Below are 18296 nucleotides of genomic sequence, written 5' to 3'. Positions count from 1 at the left end.
AAGACCTTTCCTCTGGGCCATAGCCCCCCCAGTGAACCAGGTACTATAGTTTCCCTCGGTGTAACCTGGAATCCAAAATTCTCTCCACAATGAATTCCTCTTTGTTATCCACGAGGACGGGTTCAGGGGGAGGAAGTCTCCATCCAGGAAACGGATTCTCACGGAAAGGTTTCAGCAGAGAAGAATGAAACACAGGGTGTATTTTGATGGTCTCAGGAAGCTCTAATCTGAAGGACACTGGATTTATTAGTGCTGAGATGCGAAATGGCCCGATGTATTTTTGGCCCAATTTAATGGTTGGAACGTTTAGACGTAGATTTCTTGTAGAAAGCCAGACTTTATCCCCGACTTGAAATTCTGGGGAGGGTCTGTGGTGTTGGTCTGCTGCTCTTTTGTACTTTACTTGAGTCTCACGAAGTGTCTCTTTGAGGGTCTCCTGGATGTCTCGCAGAGTCTCCAGTTTCTCTGTAACTGCCGGAATGGGGCCCGAAGATGGAAAACGAGGAATAAAGGTTGGATGAAATCCATAATTTGAGAAAAAGGTGCTCTTCTGAGTCGAAGAATGATGTGAATTGTTGTAAGAAAACTCAGCTAATGGTAGGAAATCAATCCAGTCATCCTGGAGATGACAAACAAAACATCGTAAGTATTGTTCCAAAGTCTGATTGGTCCTTTCTGTCTGGCCATTGGATTGTGGATGATAGCCAGACGATAAATTTAAACGAATTCCTAGAGAGGAACAAAAGGTCCTCCAAAATTTTGAAGTGAATTGTACCCCTCTATCGGATATGATCTCATCAGGAGCCCCGTGAAGCCGAAACACCTCTTTCACAATCAACTTGGCTGTCTGGTCTGCAGAAGGAAGATTCAGTGCTGCAATGAAGTGAGCCATCTTTGTAAGTCGATCCACCACTACCAGGATGGTATTATGTCCACTTGATCGGGGCAGGTCAACAATAAAATCCATTGATATGGACCCCCAAGGACGAGTTGGAACCGGAAGGGGCTGCAGTAGACCCACAGGTGATGCTCGAGGGGTCTTGGTCCTAGCACAAGTCTCACAGGAGAGGACATAGTCTTTAACATCTTGTGCTAATTTAGGCCACCAAAAAGAGCGAGACAACAGTTCCTGTGTCTTGAGGACACCTGGGTGACCAGCGGGTCGGGAGTCATGCATTAATTGGAACACCTCTAATTTTACCTCCTTAAAGACGATCCTTATAGTTCCAGAGACCATCACATAGAAATAGTTCTGCTTCCGGAGAAGGGTTTTTAAGAAAAGAGTCATTTGAGTAGGCTCCCTTTATTCGTGTGAGGAGATCGGCGGAGAATGTGGCGCCCAAAAAATTTCTTTTTGGAAGAATAGTTTCTTCTTGCTCTTTGTCTGAACTAGGATTAGGAAAGGACCGTGACAAGGCGTCGGCTTTTCCATTCTTGGAGGCAGGGCGGTAGGAGATGTGGAACTGAAATCTTGCAAAGAAGAGAGCCCACCTGGCTTGTCGCGCAGACAGTCTCTTTGCGGATCGAATGAATTCTAAGTTCCTGTGATCCGTATAGACCGTAATTGGGTGATTGGCCCCCTCCAGTAGATGTCTCCACTCAGAGAATGCAGCTTTTATAGCCAAGAGTTCTTTGTTTCCGATGTCATAATTTCGTTCAGCTGTTGACATTTGGTATGAATAAAAGGCATATGGATGAAGGAGCATCTTGGGTCCAATTCTTTGTGACAGAATGGCCCCAACAGCGGAGTCGGATGCATCCACTTCCAAGATGAATGGTAATTCTGGATTTGGATGGATGAGGATAGGGGCAGATGTGAAGAGTGACTTCAATTGTTCGAATGCCGCATCCGCTTTAGGAGACCATTTGAAGGGGAATTCCTTCCGTGTGAGTTTGGTGATTGGGGCAATAATGCCAGAGAAATTTTTAATAAAACGTCTATAGAAATTGGCAAAACCCACAAATCTCTGAATGTCCTTTTCATTCCGAGGGATTGGCCATTCCACCACGGCTTGAATCTTGCCTGGGTCCATACTCAAACCCTCGGGAGAGATGATGTAACCGAGAAATTGCATGCTGGTTTTTTCGAATTCGCATTTTTTTAACTTGATGTATAATTTGTACTTACGGAGACGCTCAAGGACAATTCGGACATGTCTCTGGTGATCCATGATGTTATCTGAGAAGACTAGGATGTCATCCAGGTATGCCACTACGAATTGGTCCAATAACTCTCGGAGGACATCATTGATTAAATGCTGGAAGGTAGCAGGGGCATTACAGAGTCCGAAAGGCATCACCAGATATTCATAGTGCCCATAATGGGTTCGGAAGGCTGTTTTCCATTCGTCACCGGGTCGAATGCGGACCAAATTATACGCTCCTCTGAGATCTAATTTGGTAAAGATTTTGGCTGACCGAATTCTTTCCAATAGTTCAGGAATCAGTTACCCCAGGTAATGGGTACCTGTTCTTCACCGTTATCTTATTTAGTTCCCGATAGTCAATGCAGGGGCGTAGAGAACCGTCTTTCTTTCCCACAAAGAAGAGCGCAGCGCCTGCTGGAGAAGTAGAGGGTCGGATAAAACCCTTTGATAGGTTCTCCTGTAGGTAGTCATTGAGGACCTTCAATTCCGGTTCTGAGAGGGAATAGATTCTTCCAAACGGAATAGCAGCACCTGGTAATAATTCAATGGGACAGTCATAAGAGCGATGTGGGGGAAGCGTATCCGCGTTCTTCTTGTCACACACATCTAAAAACTCAGAGTAAGGAGCCAGCAGAAGATTTTCTTGAGACGAGAAAATCTTTTGTATTCCTACACACTCTGGTATAGGAGTTTTAGGTAGACAGGCTAGGTGACAGTGCTCCGAGGGAAACGTGAGTGTCTTGGTCTTCCAGTCGATTAGTGGGTTATGGATCATGAGCCATGGAATTCCCAGAATCACTGGAAACAAAGGTGATGGAATGAGACCAAATGAAATCTTCTCCTGGTGATTGGGCTCCATGATTAGTGTTAAGTTACTGGTTTCATGGGTAACAGGTCCAGAGCTCAAGGGAGAACCGTCAACGACTTCCATCCTATCTGGCGATTCCTTGGCTACAAATGATAACGAATTGTTCTTGGCGAATTCTATGTCCATAAAATTCCCTGCCGCCCCTGAGTCGACCATTACTGTGGTTGAAAAACGATGTGTTCCTTCCTCGATGATAATAGGAACCAGGAGATGAGGGTGTAGCGAAGGAGGGTTATCTTTCCTTTGAGAAGCAGAGAGAACAGTTTTTGAAATAGCGTGCAGCTGATTTCTTCTAGGTCTCTGGAAAGAAGACCGCCTAGACTTGTTTGGGCAATCAGCGAGATAGTGCCCATCGTTTCCGCAATATAAACAGAGATCTTCTGTTCGGCGTCTATTCCTTTCCCCGGTTGAGATGGGTCCCCGCAGTGTATTTACTTGCATCGGCTCCTCCTCAGTCTCCCTGGAACGTCTTGGGGTACTGACATCTCTAAACCCGGGGTTGCTTGGCATGAACCCCTGTCTCTCCAATCGTCTTTCCGTAAGCCTGCGATCAATTTGGATGCATAAACGGACAAAGTCCTGAAATCTCTCTGGGGTCTCCACCCGGGCTAGTTCGTCTTTAACTTGCTCCGAGAGACCCTGCCGAAAATGATATTTCTGCGCGGCCTCATTCCACTCAGTATCGTTAACCCATCTGCGGAATTCAGCGGCGTACTCAGCTGCCGAGCGTCTTCCTTGACGAAGATTGTTCAGAGTTGCCTCAGCGGTTGCACTACGATTTGGGTCATCAAAAATAAGACTCATGGCATCGATGAACTCATCCAGGTCCCTTAGTAGTGGGCTATCCTGTTCTAACATATGGGAGACCCAAGCAAGGGCCTCATCCTTGAGCAGGGTTATTATCAGTCCAACCTGGGCTTCGTTGGTATTATAGATGGTAGGCTGAAGCTTGAACACATGTCTGCATTGATTAAGGAAATCCCGAAAAGATTGTCTTTTTCCTCCAAATTTTTCCGGAAGGTTTACACGGGGCGCGGTTTGCACAGTCAGAGTCTTTTGAACAGATGCGGTGATTAAAGCTGCACGTAGTTCACGGTTTTCAGCTTCTGCGGCGGCAGCTCGTTCCTCTGAGCGGAGGGCACATCCTTCCGCGCGGACGACACATTATTCCCAGCGGGCATCACGTTCTACCTGGCGGGCATCCTGTTCTTTCCGGAGGGTATCCTGTTCTTCCACGTGACCAAGACGTTTGATAAGGTGTCCTTGTTGTTCTTGGAAACCAACCATGATACATGTAAGTCCTGCAGTGTCCGAGCCTGGGCCAGGTCTGTTCCGGCGGAATCCATGGTAGGGCCTGTTTATTCTGTCAAGGATTGGACTTCGGCTGAAGTGGATCCCAGTGGCAGGAACAGCAGGGAGCGAAGTCAGGAAACAAGCAGGGGTCCGAGGCAGGCGGCAGGTAGCGAAGTCAGGAAACAAGCAGGGGTCCGAGGCAGGCGGCAGGTAGCGAAGTCAGGAAACAAGCAGAGGTCGGCAACGAGGAAACTGGAACAGGATGATAGCAATAGCTAGCACAGCAGTAAACACAGGAACCTTGCAGAAGCTAAGAACCAGTATAAACAGGCAAAGAGGAACAGGAAAGGGAGGTTTATATAGGCAGGCTGGGAGGTGGAGCACAGGTGCAGAGGTGTCAGGTATCAGAGTCTGGAATGTTCCTTAGTTTAGCAGAAGCACTCCCGGTGGGCAAGTATAGGTACTGCAGGCTAGAACCAGACATTGAGAGTGGCAGCAGTCCCGGTGGCCAAGCATGGGAACAGCAGGCTAGAGAATATGACAGTGTGATAGATGACATGCACCATATTAAATAACTGTTTCTATCACAAACAATGATGAATTTATAAGCAAATGTTCATATATATCCATATAAAAAAGCAATAGTTAAAATATCCATTGTATGTTAATAAAATGTATCTTATATACTTTATATGCATTTTGTTCCATCTCTTACTCTCTGTGAGTTTTCTTTGCCAAGTTACCATTTACCAGTTTACTGCTTATTACGATCACTTCTGTTAATAAAATAGGGTTAATGGAACATCCAGATTGTCTTTGACATGTAGTTTTTTGCGATATACTCTACCTTTTTGTGCATTACTCTCCAAAATGTATATTCTTTGGTTGGTATTCACTAAGCGCCAATGCGGGGTAGCACACCTTGATCTGGCGTTCACTGCCATTGACTTGTATAGCAGTTAACACAGAATTGTGTGCGATACCCCACATTGGTGGTTAGTGAATCTCCCCTTTACATCAGGTCCAGCAAGGCACAACATGTGTAAGATTAACATTGACCACTAGGCTTTGAGTAAGACATGTTTTTTCTCAGCCAGATGTTCACCCTCACAATGTCCTCAATTAGCAACAGAGGTCTAGGAACAGGACTAGTGAAAATATGATGGTAAAAACAGTCTGTTTCAAGACTTAAAAATAAAGCAGTGCTCACTCAGTGATGATTAGTATATACGTCCAGATCATTACATACTGTATAATATATTACATATAATAAACAGAGAAATAAAATCCTCAATTTCTGCATTTTGCAGCAACTAGAGATGGTTGTCGACAGTAGTAGTGAAGTAGATACAAGCATTCAGATGGGTACACATCACCATGTGAAAAAGGCTATTGCAGTAATATGTAAGGTACAGTATTCAGAAGATGGGTACACATCACTGTGTGCCAAAAGCCATTGCAGTAATGTGTAAGGTACAGTGTTCAAAAGACGGGTACATATCGCCATGGGACAAAAGCCACCAGAGTAATATATAATGATAATAATGTGCTCCTTGAGAAAGGGCCAACAAGGTGAGAAACGCGCGGGAGGAGATTTGTCTTTTTTTGTATTTTATTTAACGTGTAATCAATAAACTTCTTTAATTTTTTCTACATCTTGTGGGTTCGGCTATTTTTCATGGGGTTGCAGTCCCAACAATCCTATATTTTTGTCTAATGTATAATATCTACTGTATGTTAACTTGCAGTTCCCAACAGCAGCTAAAGATGCATGTAATAAATTGTAATATTAAATCAGATATAGTGGCTATGATGAGACAAAATAAACAATGTTAAAAAAACAGCAGTTTATTTGGGGGCACCAAGACTACATAATTCAACTTGAAAGTTCATATTCACATATTCAGGAGATTCTCTTCTGTGCATCAACCATCAAATAATCCGAAATATGTTTTACAAAGAAAGAGGATGGGTGTACCAGTTTCTGAAAAAAAAATTCTCATTTTATTCATCCAAAGGTTTACAAATTTAGCAGTATACAAAAGGTCACACGTAAAAATACATATTTACATCAACCTCCACGTGCCACCGAGAGATCCAAAAATAGTGCAAATTACATCACATCCTAGGAGTTAGACCAGGGGTCTGGTAGAAAAAGCCGACTGTCGTTTCACGATCTAACCAAACGCTTCATCAGGACTGAAGAGATGTGATATAATTTGCACTGTTGTTGGTGCACCCATCCTCTCTTTTCTTTGTAAAATATATGATACATCGTATTATTTTCTTAATCTGTCTGTGTTTTCCAGTTATGATTTTTCTTTATATGTTCTATCTCTTGAAGCAAAGAGAGCTGTTTTCTGAACCAGTAGAAGCAAACTATTTTACTATTATATTCTCCATTAAAATGTATTGATTATTTAAATTACAGCTTCCAAAAACACAATTGTAACAGACCAATTTCAGATCTTATATATTGTTTAAATAAAAGTTTGATGCAGAATACATGAAATATGTCCGTTATTATCTTTAGAGTGTGTAACTGCGATGGGAAATGATTCCCCAAAAATCATGTTTATGTGCTGTATTGTTGGCATAGTAGAGCTAGGCTGTCATGATACATTTTACTATGATACTATTCTGGAAAAATACTTATTCCTTGGGAGAGGCGCCATTATTTTTGTTTGTCTACATATTTCTAAAGCTGAAGAACACCAGGCATCCAGACGTCAGCTCTTTTCAACTCTACTAGCCAATTAAAGAAGAGCATAACATCTCTGCAATGTAAAAATATTGTCTTGTGAAATTGTTCTATTGCTTCACAGGTTATCCTGAAAATCTGACCTGTTGGTGGCCCTTGAGGACTGGAATTGCCCAGCCCTGATCCAAGTGGTACACATGGGTTAGGGCAATGTGAGAAGGGAGCGCAAATACAAAGAAAGGGACATTACACATTTGTGAAAGTTGTGATACAGGAACTTAGTTTTGGTATGGAACAATACTAAGGTGTATATAACAGGTGTAGTAGTTATACCAACAAATGCATTTCACATTCAGATTCAAGTCTGAACAAATACTAATTATTTTGGGAACTTTTGGCAAGTCTGGAACTTTTTACCTGCACTAAGGATACTAGGGTGAAAACCCTTGCTATATTGTGAACCACTTCGTATTCTGGTGGACGGCTGTATAGTTATCTTCAAAGTTATTTATGTTTTATAAAGAATGAGTAGTACTGAAAGGGCATTAGTAAATCAATCAGTGAGACTATTGAGGATATTGAATAAAGTTTAAAAACTGATATTGAAGGGCATATTGAACATACAGTAAATTTCTTAGCTTCAGTCTATTGGTAGCATTGGTTACATCAGAGTGCAATTTAGATAAAAGTAATATTAGGAGAAAGTGTGGATTTACACACTGCTCATAATTTAATGGAATACTTAAAACTATGTCTTTGGCCCAGCATCAGAAATAACCAATACAATTGAGGTGGCATAAACCTGATTGGCCGAGAATCCTTTTTAGCTGCCTCTTCTCCCTTGCTATTGAATGCACTCACTTTTTATATCCTCATTTGTCTCTCTCGATTCTCTCCCATACACTATTGCTCACCTTCTCTCCAGTGGAATATCTCTTTCTTGCAATTTCATCCAAATACAGTATATCCAGTCTTCATAAACTCTATTGGGTATTTATTTTGATGAAAACATGTTGAAATTAGTCAATAGAATTGTACAAATAAATGTCTTCAAATTTAGTTCGCAAAATTGTTTGCAGTGTTTGCGTTTTTGTGAAAATGTTCTTAAATTCAAATTGCTCAGAAATTAGCAAAAATAGTTTAATCAGAGCCCAAAGCATAACTTATTAAAGTTTGGATTTAATTTACAACAAGACAGTGCTTCGATTACATAAAAAGATTATTACAAGAACATACTGTACAGTTACAATAAATGCAGAATAGTTTCTTAGAATAAAACAAACGGAATTCTCTATACGTTACCACACGTCTTAAGTTCTTCCCAGAGAGGTCACTGGTGCAGAAAGATGAGAATTCACGTGTCTGATCCCAAACACACCTTTATTGAATTCTACTTTTCTTTTCAAACATGCTGTCATGATAATGTAATGAGATATTATGTATTTTAATATATCTGGTGCTTCAGAGGTTAATGATTTAATACAATGCAATATAAAAAAACAAATGTTCAGATAAAATAAAATTATGATGTCCCCCAAAGACATACATAAATCGAAAGATAAAAGAATAAAACAGCAATTCAGAAGGAAATACATATTAGCATATATGTATTTCCTTCTGAATAGCTGTTTTATTCTTGTATCTTCGATTTATGTATGTCTTTGGGAGACATCATAATTTTATTTTATCTGAACATTTGGTCTTTTATATTGTATTGTACTACATTATGTATTTTATTTAGTTACTATGAAATTATGGCTCTTTATGTGCTTTATTATGCTTTTAGTATATTTAATTAAGCTGGATTTAGCATAGATGTGCCCCTTGTATTTTAGAGGAAACAAGGAGGGCTTTACGTTATACGAGTGGGTATATATACCACCTATGATGCAGTAGGGAACCACTCTTGAGGAAGCTGTTAACCCATTCAGCGAAACGCATAGAGTGTGGCTCACTGCGTGATCCGGAGAGAGAAGCACCTGCTGACATTCGCGGATGGACGAATCAGCATGACCGGAACTGATGTCGGAGGTTGCGACTGATGTGGATATGATCGGAGGCTCGGTTAGCCGTGGAAACGGTGAGATCATGACTGACCACATTGACATTGTCTGATATATCCTGCCTGTTGATCTTTTACACAGTGTAAGCCTCAATTTGTGAGTTTGTGCGATAAATATATTTTTAGTTGATCTGCACCATGGCTCTTTCTTTCTCTCTTTGAGATCCAAAGGACTACGTTCATCATACCATCTAGAGACAACATTGCCACTGTTTGGATGTATGCTTTAAATTCTTGCTCAATTGTGAGTAGGAAATTTATAGCCTTTTTGTTCACTTTTTCAATCGCTGTTTTTAGCATTATTGCACTATGTCATTTTTTCTCTTACATGGCTTTTACCACCGTTCCCCTATGGTTTGGAGAACAACTTTATAAAAAGGATCTGTTTAGGGCTACCTTCAAAGGCATTCTCTGGAGGGTTCTGCAAGGTTCAGGGGACGTGGCTAATACAGTATTCAACCCAAGAGTGACTTTATTAAAAATTAGAATATCATGTGACTTAATCTGCTGAACATGCTGGGAGTTGCATTTGTGTATCCGTGACATAGAGTGGTAAATTCTGACACCGCACACAGCATGTTTAAGAGGTACAAAGGGACAGATATCCATTTGTTACTCAAATTTAGGATTAAGACAGTTATGATTAGTCTCGTTGTTAACATGATGAGCGCCCAAATCTGTTAATGTAGCCCACGTGTGTGTAAGTATTACAGAAGGGAAGTTATGAGTGCGGCTATATCCTGAGGCAGGTTTAAATGTAATTCTTGTAGAGTGACAGTTTTACTACAGAGTTAAAAAAATAATCTCACAGCCAATTTACGACAGGGGGTGGGCTTATGTTTTTTCCATGGGGAAAAATAATATTTAAGTCTTAGCGATATATTAGGAATTCAGATTTCAACAAAGTAGTGTTTTGGACCAAACACGTGATATCTCATAATTACTTCACCAGTGACCTCTCTGGGAGAAAATCTGGATATATGGTAATGTTGTGTATAGGGTTTTCTGTTTATTTTTTGATCCTGTTATTTTGAGAAACTGTTCTGCATTTATTGTAATTGTATGTTCTTGTAATCCTTTTTCTGTATTCTAGGTACCGTATTTATATATATTTTATATATATATATATATATATATATATATATATATATATATGACAAACAAAAAAGAAAAAAGCAGCGCCTCTATTAAGCTAAATCTATAAAGTTCATAAACCAAATAATATAATTAATGAATAATAATAACTAATATGTACCATATAGTAAAAATTACATATATATAACCAAATCAATCAAACTATAAACCAGAAAACAATATGATAATTGTATACATATAGATATATGACAAAAATAAATAAACAGAGAAACAAAAGGAATAAATGGATAATATAAGAGAAAAAAATATATAAAAACCAGTCCTCAAAAATAAGTCCAGTAATGGTGTTGGTTCCGGTGTGGGGGGTCTCCGGCAGCTCTCAGTGTGGTCAAACCAAGTCCACAGTGAATCTAGGGGAAAAACAGGAAGAGAGAGCGCACGCCCATAGCGTAAAATAGTATTTTAATGAGGGGAGGGGGAGAGGGGGGATAAAAAATGCACTCACAAGGGTACAATAAAAACAAGCATTGTGTGATATAATCACCACCATCCGGTTCGTGTCTGCAGCGTCTTGGGGCAGTCCCAGTATTGCAGTATCAGGATCGTAGTCCCAACAGGTATCCAGGGCAGATAGTATTCAATACAACTGTATTAGAGTCCTGGAAGATGGCTCCGTGTAGTACAGGCTTCTGCAGCAGTTGCGCATGGATCCGTCCGTTCCAGCGCTCGGTGATGACGTCAGTGTCAATGCGTCTGACGTGATGACGCTCCCTGACGCGTTTCGTCACTCTCGGGTAACTTTTTCAAAGGGTGATGTGGAGATGGGGGAGGTCCGCTATTTATATAGAGAGTCCAATAATCTCAATTACTTTGATCGTCCCCCCTTCTCAGCTGAAAGTGCTAAGTGCTCCAACATATATGCAAATGCCTTAAACATAAAAATATGTCTGAAAATATTTAAAAATATTTAAAGAAGCTTGCTGGATTGGAGATAGAGTGCATCATTTGTCACATAGAAAATATAGCTCGCCATATATGAATCTAAAGGGGAACTATCTTTTAGATGATAAAGCATCAAGGTGTAATTAAATAGACCTATAAACAATGTAGATATTAATACTAACAGATAAATGGAGATAGGAATGAGTCCTATGAAGCTCCCCCTTAAATTCATTCTGGCCAATATTACATGAAACATCACAGGGGTCATGACAAATTGATAACACAAAAGTCATATAATGTAAATACTATACGTGATAGTTAATTAACCCCTTAAATGACAAACGTCACAATGACCTATATAGACCAGGAGATATTAGGAAATACATAACAAACATATATCATGCCTATGCCACGGACAAAGGCAGCTGTCAGGAATAGTGAGGATGTGGTGAAAAAATAATAATAAAATATATAAGGATTCTAGTTGTATAACAATATATATATATATATAATAAAATATATATACTATATATAATATATGTAGAAAAGACATATATAAAACTAAATACCTACATAAGTGTTTCTCAAAAACTTATCAGTGCATATCATTAACTTCGTTGCATTATCCAAGTTAACAGTGAACTGTAATTGTGGTTAAACTCTGCTATTATAATGTGTATCTAATATTAAAATTAATTCCATGTGTAAGATAAAAGTACCTGGGATGTGTGAAATAAATGTAGGAAGATTGTATATTATTGGAAAAATAAAATGTAAATGTGTAAAATAATTACATATATATATATATATATATGCAAATATAACTGTATGCTCATCTGCATGTCTTAGGCAGGTCTGCAACCCCGCCTTTCCCCATTATCACCCAGCATACAGCACTTCCACTGCAGCACGGGATTCTGGGAAATGACATGCAAATGAGCACACAGTGTCACTTTTTGCCTCAATAACCATTTTTAACATGGTTCCCTATAGGCTTAAGCTTGCTGCATGGTCACAGCTTTGAGCACAGCCAGGGTTAAGGTGCATACCCAGAAAACCACCCACAGACATAATAAGTGATGTTTTGGGCTCTGAATGAACTGTTGCACGCTCTGGGGAGAGTATTTATGTTTTTGGACACATTTTGCTACCACTGATTTTTGTGTGTTAAAGTGCATAGTTTTTCCTATAATAAACAGGGACCTGGGGCACTTTCAAATATTAATTTGATATCTCTTATTTGCATACCTCATGTGGTTTCAGTCTATAGATATGATTGCAATTGAATAAGGGGTTAATATTAACTCACTGGAGGTACCTTGCACAGGCGAAAGGTGACTTGGCTAGAGTAGCCGTGTGTATTAACCCTGGTTGCATATCTAAGTCATGTGACCACTTGTGTGCTGTTCATGACAGGTGGTATATGGGGACAGATTTAGGGGAGATATTGTCCAGTTGAGGTACCTTTGCAGAGGTAAAAAGTGGGACCACTTGCGAGCTGAGTATTAACCCTTGTTATGTATGCAGGTCACGTGCTCACAAGTGTGCTGTACGTGACACATGCCAACATTTATGCCCAGACCTTCTTGCATTGAAACACATATAAGACCCACTCCTAATGTAAATAAGCTAATGGCTTGACAGTTTTACGACTTAGGCCTTGGCCATGTTTGGCGCTTGCTGGCGGAAGCGTGCTGACGCGCGCTCCCGCTCAGCACTGAGCCCCTACAGCCGCAATTACAGCGCAGGTCTTAGGGGAATTTAAAATTCCCCCGCTTGCCGGTGAGACAGGCCGGTCACGTGAGCGGTTCGCCCAATGAGGGCGAACCAGCTCCGTGACGTCACTGGCCTGCCCCCGGCCAGTGACGCGCCCGCCCCCTGACGGTCTGTCCCCCTTCTGCCTGATCCCTGTCCCCCCTTCTGCCCCGATCCCTGTCCCCCTTCTACCCCGATCCCTGTCCCCCTTCTGCCCCGATCCCTGTCCCCCTTCTGCCCCGATCCATGTCCCCCTTCTGCCCCGATCCATGTCCCCCTTCTGCCCCGATCCCTGTCCCCCTTCTGCTCCGATCCATGTCTCCCTTCTGCCCCGATCCATGTCTCCTGTGTGTGTGTGTATGTGTGTTTGTGTGTGTATGTGTATGCATGTGTGTGTGTATGTGTGTGTGTGTTTGTGTATGTGTGTGTGTGTGTGTGTGTGTGTGTGTGTGTGTGTGTGTGTGTGTGTGTGTGTGTGTGTGTGTGTGTATATGTGTGTATGTATGCGTGTGTGTGTGTGTGTGTGTGTGTGTGTGTGTGTGTGTGTGTGTGTGTGTGTGTGTGTGTGTGTGCGTGCGCGTGTGAATATATTTATCAAAGTTGCACAATGTTAATAAATAATTTATTCTCACAACATGTCTTTTTTTAATTTTTAAAATATTATATAATATATATACACACACACACACACACACACACAGGTTCCGCAGTGACACACAAACACACAGACCACTTCAAAGTGACACACACACACTGACAGCTACCAAGTGACACACACACAGTGATACCCGCCTCCCAAGCGCTTGCTGTCTCCTCTGTCAGGACAGCAAAAAGCTCCTGGTAGAGCGAGCGGCAGCAAGCGAGAGCGAGCAGCAGCACCTAAGCGCTTACTATGTCCCAGGCCTTAGAAGAAAAAAACTATATTTCTTGACGTTTAAAGTCTGCCTAAATATATGAAAAACCTTATATCTTAATTTCTCTAATACTTAGACAGACACCATCTTCACGGTTATGTCTGTGTACTCCACATGCAATTTGACAGCCTCGCGTGTAATTTCGCAGGAAAAACAGTTAACTGTCTTTTGCACTTCTTACCCATGCAGTTTGTGGTACGATTTGATTTGTCTATTCGCAATGGTGACAATTATCCATTTGGTACTTTTATGAATTGCCATAAGTCCCATAATTTCTTCTATTTAATAAAGTCCTCCAACTAATTGGTGACCTGTTTGTCACCTCTCTCTGGGATGCACAAGTCATAATTCAAGACTTAGTTTTCTTTGAGGCTGACTGGTTATTGTCTCCAGCCTACACATTTCACTGTTATTGGGCCACCCATGATACTCTCCTGCCCCCCCCATCCCAATTAGGCCCTTTTTGTAGACGAGCACAGACACAGGAAAGGTCGTGACCTGTGATAAACACAATATCTTGTATTTTTAAAACTAACTGTAACCACATTAACCGCTTGTGATGGTAGGGGGTAGCAGTCATCATAATAAAGGTGAATCCCGACTGGTTACCCCTGAAAACCGTGGGTCCCTGGCAGCTAAGTAGCACCATAAACCAGGGACACTGTAATGTATACCTAAACCCTGTCCTGGTGTGTGTTCTACCCTTTCCCCTTATACATTAGACATGCAATTTCGGGAGTTGGAGTTTCAAAGGGGATATTTGGGTCAAAATGTATTTAGATGTTGTGGAGGAGTTCGGGGGACAAAGTTACCGGTAGTCCCGTAATTCTCTCAACGTGCAGGCAGGATCTGCGAGTATGCGAGGTGAATTACACCGGAGCTACACAATGTCCCCCAGAATCCTGGTTTTTGACCACAAGTATCCCAGACCCCATTTCCCCCATATGATGTTCCCCAAAAGATAGAAGTTTAATAAAACAATGTATTGTTTTTTATACTGTATGTATTGATCTCTATACAGTCAGCCCGGGTATCTACATAGGAGCCGGGATATCTGTATAGAGACCGTGGGTCAAAGGGGATAAGGGAAGTTCAGAGGTGTCAGAACAGTTTGGTGAGCGGGGAACGGTGGAGTACTGGGTCGAAGAACAAGGGCTTCCCGCAGGAAAGAGACTTGGACTGCCAGACCTGGTGGATCCTTCCCAGCGGGAAGCAATGGGTTGCTGTGGGAAACCGCTGCTCATATGCACGATTTCCATGGGCTAATTCATATTTTCCGCTCGCCCGGCTTTCTTAGCCGGGTCGACACGCCCCCACCTCTGACGTCAGCAGCCAGACGAGCCCTCATTCTGATTGGCTGGCTGACTTATGATCCGTGCTCTGATTGGTCACCAACCCCTGCTCCATGTTGGAAATAGACCTCGGTGTTCTATGTAAGGGTACTGGCCGATCGGAGAACCAGTCGATTTCAGGCTTAGGTCGGTGAGGTGTTGGTGGGCTTTTCAAAGTTGCTCTGTTGCGAATAGCAGAGCAACCGGCTTCGTTTTTAGCCTGAGAAGCCTGCCTAGCTGAGACTAAGTCCGGCATTTGCGGCCAAGTTCTATTTCCGCTTTGCTAGCGGTTAAGGGATATAGGCTGGTATCTTACCGGAGGAAGGTACTGTGAAGTTTCTGGACCAGGAGCGGACAGGGTAAGCTTTCTGAAGCAGGCGCCCTGCACCTAGTTAGGCTAGTGTCTCCCCCAGACCCCCAGTAAGTGTATATTCTCTGTATTTTGTGTAATATCTGTATGTCTGCTGGTCTCACCAGAATAAACCTAATTTTATTCCACTACCTTGTTTTGCCCAGTGAATGATCCCTGTAGATAAAGGTGTTAAAAGTACTGGTCTCCCATTACACTGCTGAAGAACCAGATTGATCAAAATACTTAATATTTCCCGCCATATTTGCAATGGTTCATATGCCCTATAAGTGCAGAGGTACCCAGATTAGTGCCTGTTGTCCTTTGCATCACAATGGCATGGCAGAAATAACAACTGACTTCACCGTCATCCTTATCCTGTATGTTAAATAAAAAATCTCCACACTCTTCATCTTTGAGTGGATAAGAGAATGGAGGGAGACTAGCTGCTTGACATAAAAAGCTAAATAAGGCTACTGGATTGAGTAAGAGAGGGATAGATATAATGTAGATGTTGCTGCTGCTGACTTAAACTGCATTTCAGAAACTGCCCTGCTCCTCCCCCTACTTGTGCTATCTCGGCTGCACCCGATAAATACTCTTTCTCAAAGTCCTTCTCTTCTCTGTCTATGTGATCAGCTAACTCTGTATCAGCCTCACTGTGATTAATTGGTTTTTCTACTGTGGGAGTATATTCAGAGCCTGGTTCTCATTCACACTAATGACACATCGGCTTACTCTGGTATGGATGGATAATCTCTCTAAGCCACCTCGAGTGGTGCCAGCAACATGCAGTTCTTTCTGGACAACCTGTTCCACTCTAGTGTCCTATTTGTCCCCCACACCACCACCACTACTACTTTTAGGGAGAGAGATAGGATACTAGTAATGTTGATACAGCTGCAGAGACTGGCATTGAGGATGATGATGACGTCAATAAAACCTACATTTCAGTTTTATTTCTTTTAGGACTAAAAGGCTGCTGGGGCTCAAGTATTTCTGATATTTTTGTAGGGTAACACGCCATACTCACACTCCGTTTCTACCACAACTACCACCATGTATGGTATGCCACCTTCCCAAAACTCCTCTTTGGCTAATACCACTAGTCATTTTTTATTTTCACCATCAACTATGTAAGTAGTAGGGAGGCATACATTATGTCAAACTTTTTTTGACAGGTACCACGCCCCCTTTTCCCCTAAGCCCCGCCCCTTTTGGCCTTAAACCCGCCCTATGTCCCGCCCCTTCCGTATCCGGTCCCGCCCCATCCGTATCCGGCCCCGCCCCCTGCGCATTTTTAGGTTGCCGCCCCCTGCGCCAAAAAAACGCGGTTGACGCCCCCTACGCCAAAAAAACGCAGTTGACGCCCCCTACGCCAAAAAAAACGCAGTTGACGCCCCCTAAGCCAAAAAACCGCGGTTGACATCCCCCAGGCTCCATTTTTTATTATGATGTGCATTTTTTATTCTTTTTTGTGATTGGTGCGTACTGTTGACGTAGATTGGAGGGGGCGTATACATACGCGGGGCATGTCCGGGCATGTTTATAGGCTTTTGGGGCATGCCCGAACATGTTTTTTTCATACTGGGGCATGTCTGGACATGTTTATTCTGAAATAACGCCGTGCGCATGTCAGAAAAGTTCAAATGACGTTGAAAAGAGGGCGTAGCATTTTTTTTTAAATTCAGACAGAATACGGCTTTAAGAGGCTAAACCCTCAAGTGTCAGGGTGGCCGAGTGGTTTAAGGCGTTGGACTTAAGATCCAATGGACGTATGTCCACGTGGGTTCGAATCCCACCCCAGACATAATATTTTTATATATTTTTTTTTTATTTGTATATATATTTTTTATTTGTATAGAGACGGTACAGGGATTAGCCGCAACAGTCGGGGGTTACATATAAATAAAAAGCACAATTGTATGAGTCAAAAATTGCTTATTTTATTTTTTAAAAGATAACACAGTTTTCACCAGGAAATAATTACAAGACGTATTTACAAGTAAAAAAGTAAAACGGCAGTTAAGGCCTTAATAGACTAAAATCATCTAGAGGCGTTGAGTTAGTACGATACATAGTATAGAGGGACAGCAATACAATGTCTTATTTTACAGAGGGAAAAAAAAAAAATTAAACAGCTTATTTACAGTTTCAACCAGTCAGCCGACGGCAATAATAGACTACCCCTCCTCTTGTTTAGTAAATAACCCGGCGGGGATGTTAAGCCAGGGGCACTTAAAGAACTGTAACGCAAATCAGAGGTTCTTTTCTGCGGAGTTAAAAGGGATGATGAAGGAGGGTTCGTTGTATCGGGGGGCAGTATTTTTAAGCGATCCAGGCTTTCTCTATTTGTCGCATTACCCACAACCGATGAGGGGATATTCAGTTCAGCCATCGCAGCCAGAAAAGGGCTCCAACCCTGTGGTATTTTACGCTTTGTAACAGTGTGACTTTGTGTAACACCGCGTACCAAATCCAGTAAATTAGAGCCCGGTATAACCTGTTTTTTATAAATAAACTCCCCTTTGTCATTCCAGCTTGTAATATGTTTAGCCTGAAACATTTTACTGAGCAATAACTCTGCATTTTTCTTGAAGCGGACATTCACGTTAGTAACAACCTCACGAATCAAATTGTCAGGCGTATCTGATGATGCAATATCCTGGAAATGTAAAGGGTGAGAGGCTGTTTCATCAGTGGGCATTAAAAGGGTTAGGCGGTTCTTCTCCCCGTCGCTCTGTTTAGCATGCACCAAGTATTTCTGCAGTACAGTAGTGTATCTTTTTATCTTTTCATCCTCTGATAAATTATGGCTATTTAAGATCGCATTAATGTC

General features: G+C 41.7%; 1 non-coding gene across 1 annotated transcript; it reads left to right on the top strand.

The window, feature by feature from the left end:
- Positions 1–17183: 17183 nt before the first annotated feature.
- Positions 17184–17267, top strand: TRNAL-UAA (transfer RNA leucine (anticodon UAA)). The gene has a single exon. It is a non-coding gene; the product is annotated as a tRNA-Leu (tRNA).
- The last annotated feature ends 1029 nt before the right edge of the window (positions 17268–18296 follow it).

This window comes from Ascaphus truei, chromosome 1 (assembly GCF_040206685.1).
Source record: "Ascaphus truei isolate aAscTru1 chromosome 1, aAscTru1.hap1, whole genome shotgun sequence".
Classification (NCBI taxonomy): domain Eukaryota; kingdom Metazoa; phylum Chordata; class Amphibia; order Anura; family Ascaphidae; genus Ascaphus; species Ascaphus truei.
This window is presented reverse-complemented; position numbering and strand designations above follow the sequence as displayed.